Genomic DNA, 4,055 nt, shown 5'->3' with positions numbered 1-4,055 from the left:
AGCCCTCACAGGTGGCCACCTTTCCTCTGGGGAGGAAGGTGCCCAAATTTCTGGAGCTCGAAACAGGGTCTCTCCCAGAAGTTAGGCTGCTTCCCAAAGCTGTGTAGCTTCTGCGGTCCACACTCTTGCCAGTGCAGGCTGGAGCCTAGGCGAACAGGAGCAAAGATGGCTCTCCTGCCAGCTCAGGCCTTGAGACTCTTCCTGGGTGGACACCCCTCCTTGGGCAGGAAAGGTGCCAGATGACTGGAGCCAGAATCGGGATCTTTCCCAGAAGCTGTATTGCTTCTTCAGGCCACCCTCTCTCAGGCTATGCACAGGAGCTCTTACCAGCTCTTCTTTGGTGTCACCTTTCATTTCTGATTTTGTTAATTTTGACACTGTCTCTGTTCTCTCTGGTCAGTCTGGCTAAAGGTTTAATCTATCTTGTTGATTTTCTCTAAAAACTAGCTCCTGGTTTTGTTGATTCTTTGTATAGTTCTTTTTGTTTCTACTTGGTTGATTTCAGCCCTGAGTTTGATTATTTCCTGCTGACTACTCCTCTTGGATGTATTTGCTTCTTTTTGTTCTAGAGCTTTCAGGTATGCTGTTAAGCTGCTAGTGTATGCTCTCTCCAGTTTCCTTTTGGAGGCACTCAGAGCTATGAGTTTTTCCTCTTACCACTGCTTTCATTATGTCATAAAAGTTTGGATGTTTTAAGCCTTCATTTTCATTAAATTCTAAAAAGTCTTTAATGTCTTTATTTCTTCCTTGATCAAGTTATCATTGAGTAGAGCATTGTTCAGCTTCCACATGTATGCAGGTTTTCTATTTCTGTTGTTATTGAAGATCAGCCTTAGTCCATTGTGATCTAATAGGATGCATGTGGTTATTTCAATCTTCTTGTATCTGTTGAGGTTCATTTGCTTTCTATCACTGCACTTTGCTTTGGGTTTTCTGGAATTTGTTTAAATACAGTTCATATACTATGCACTCTATCTTTTCTCTCTTATGAAAGGCAGCATAGTTCTCTTGGGGCTTATCCATGCCCTGGTCAATGCCTGCTATGCTAAATCATTTCATTTTTAATGGTTGTTGGATGTGTGTAGTGCTCTATCTTTGTGTCTTCTAAATGTACATTTTGTTTGAATTTATTTTAAAACTCAATTAACAAGTGAAACCCAACCAAAAAAAATGGACAAACACATTAACTAAATTTAGATAGTATTTTAACACCACAACAAAATGCCTATCCTGAAACCCCTTTGTGCTCAAGTACTATTCTCACCTCTAATTTTTGGTACTCACTGTCCTATTTATTCTGTGCATACTGCTTTCAGGTCGGCATGTGACACAGTAGGCATCATCAATTATGTGAACCTTAGGGTCTCGTTTCTATCACTAAGTAATGGTGAATTTGAGAGCCATTACTTGTTGTGCATAGAAACAACTGGTCATTTTTGAGTTAGTATAGTTACTTGTTGTTATTCAAAGCACACATGTATGATGACATCTTTATCCATTTAATGGCTGAAGGTTGTGTTAAAAATTCTGGTTTGGGAAATTATATATATATATATATATATATATATATATATATATATATATAACATTATATAACATTATAATTAATGCTAACAAACATTTATATTTATATATAAATGCATACTTCTGTATCTCTAGGGCAAATAACTTAGTGAGGTGTCTATAGTATGTGTAGACATAAGTTCAATATTATATGATACTAAAATCATACTCAAACCTAGATGCTTTATTTTGAATTTTCTATTGCAACAATATATTTACACATGGTTCCTTCTTTGCTTTTCTGTAGAACAACTTGTGATTTTTATCTAATTATCAATACTATGGGCCTCTGTTTATGTTCTTAACATTGAACTAGAAATCTCCTTTGTAAAATGTATCATGTCAGCTGATTTGCTTGTGACACTTTTATTTGACTGGTTTATTTTCTTATAGATCAATGTTGACATTTGTTTATATTTGCAAATAGAAGTCATTGGTGGTGTATAACTTGCATGCATTTTTTTCCTATAGGAAAGATGTTCTTTCTGTCAATAATGTTGATGCTAAAACACATATTTCTCATTTCAATGGAACTAAATTGATCCATTATTATACTTTCATGATTTGGTTTTTTGATATAACTAAGGTCTCTTTGCCTCACTAAAGATCGAAACTCATTTTTTGTTTCCTCTAGCAATTCTATAGCACCTTGGTTAGGGTTTACATTTTTAGTGAAGTGTATTCAACTGGATGTAGTGGTGAGCATTTACCATTTATAAATATGTTCTAGCACCACTTAGTGAAAATCTATCTACTTTTCTTCTAAATGCTCTTTTTATTTAATGTGGGATGGATTACTTAGAACAACTTAGGTAATTATTTATTTTATATTTTTCATCAATCTACCATCCATCTTGAGTTCTTTAATGTTGCTCAGCTCATGTATTACTTGATTTATATACAGTTCATTACAGTTCTACATAGTTGTATTTTCTGCAGATAGAGATAATTTAAAGTTTGTGTGTTAGCTTTTGTGTGTTTTCATTGATATGTATAGCTAGAACCTTCAGTGAAATTCCAATTAGAAGTGAGAATAGATGGCCACATCTTATTTAGATCTCAAATAGGAAAAAAAAAATCAGTTCTCCCGTTAAGAAGTACTCACTTTTTTTTTTTTTTCAAAGAATTCCCAGTGTCAAAAGAAATTGCTGTTTTTTTTTTTCTTTTGTCCTTTGGATTCAGCTCTTTTCTGTGCTTCTGCTGAGGAAAATGTTACATAGTGGATCTTCTGTAATTGGTTACTCTGAGCCATCATGCAGATTGGGTGTAGAACATCAAACCATATAGTACTTGCACTAATTACCATTTGTTGCATTTGGTTTGCAAAACTTGTTCAGGATTTTGCATTTTTTGCAAACAATGCTAGCTGGCACATTTTTCCTCCTTGTAGTGTATATCTTGGACAACGGTTAACACCAGGTCCCAGAATGATTTGGGAATATTTCTTCTTTCTCAGTTTCATAAAATATAATTTCTATAAGTAGGAAAATATTGGGTAAAAAGAAATAGGTGATGAATAAACGATACACTCCATCTTCCTTTCTCTACATTGAACAATCAAACAACAAAGGCAATGCCATTAGTCTGTATGTCATGGAAGATGATAAATTTCATGCCAGAGGTCATTGCTAACAAAGGTGTGACACAAAACCAAATGGATGCTCATAATTATATTTTCTTTTTAAATATACAAATAAAAGAAGTTCAAAACAACAGTTGCTTCCAGGAGTCAGTCAATGACCTCTGAGGTACAGCAAGGCATGTTTCAGAAGCCCCCTGAATTCAGGGAGGTTTGCTGTTTCCTGTCATTGAAGGACCCGCATAGAGTTATTGGCACTGTCTTTAGTGTATGTCAATTGATGAGCAGAAAAGAGACTTGAGTACTTCTACTTTCATGTGCTGGAAGCCAGACAGCATCAGAACCCTTGCCTCCCATCACAGCCTAACGCTGTGTTCTCATTACACTTATTTCTTATGAAATTACTTTGCATTTTTACTTTATGGCAACTTTAGAGTACAGCTGTGATTTATTTGCAACTTTACCTTAAAGAATCCTTATTAAAAACCGGGATGGTTTTTATCTGCAGCCAGGACCCTTAATAATGAAGTTCCTAACTATTTCAACCTGGAGATCTTCTCAGTACTTTGACTTTGTAAATGCACTTGTTCTTTCTGTGTGTGATTTCCTTGTGGGAACTGGCCTTTCCAGTGATGGAGACACGACAGAGCTATCATTAAAGCACTCTATTTATCCACCACAGATATAAAGATGTGAACAAAACTGGTCCAGTGAGTAACATGGATGTTGAATGGCCAAAGATAGTTTATGTTATTGGTCACGAAGTGAAATTACCATGCAAATGTAGAAGTAGCAGGGACATACACTAAGTAAAGATAACTCAATGCTGTACTCCCTGCAATGTACACACACATGCTTGGAGAGAGAGAGAGAGAGAGAGAGAGAGAGAGAGAGAGAGAGAGAGAGAGAGAGA

Source organism: Mus pahari, chromosome 20 (genome assembly GCF_900095145.1).
Source record: "Mus pahari chromosome 20, PAHARI_EIJ_v1.1, whole genome shotgun sequence".
Taxonomy (NCBI): Eukaryota; Metazoa; Chordata; class Mammalia; order Rodentia; family Muridae; genus Mus; species Mus pahari.
The sequence above is the reverse complement of the archived record's forward strand: the minus strand, read 5'-3'. Positions refer to the sequence as shown.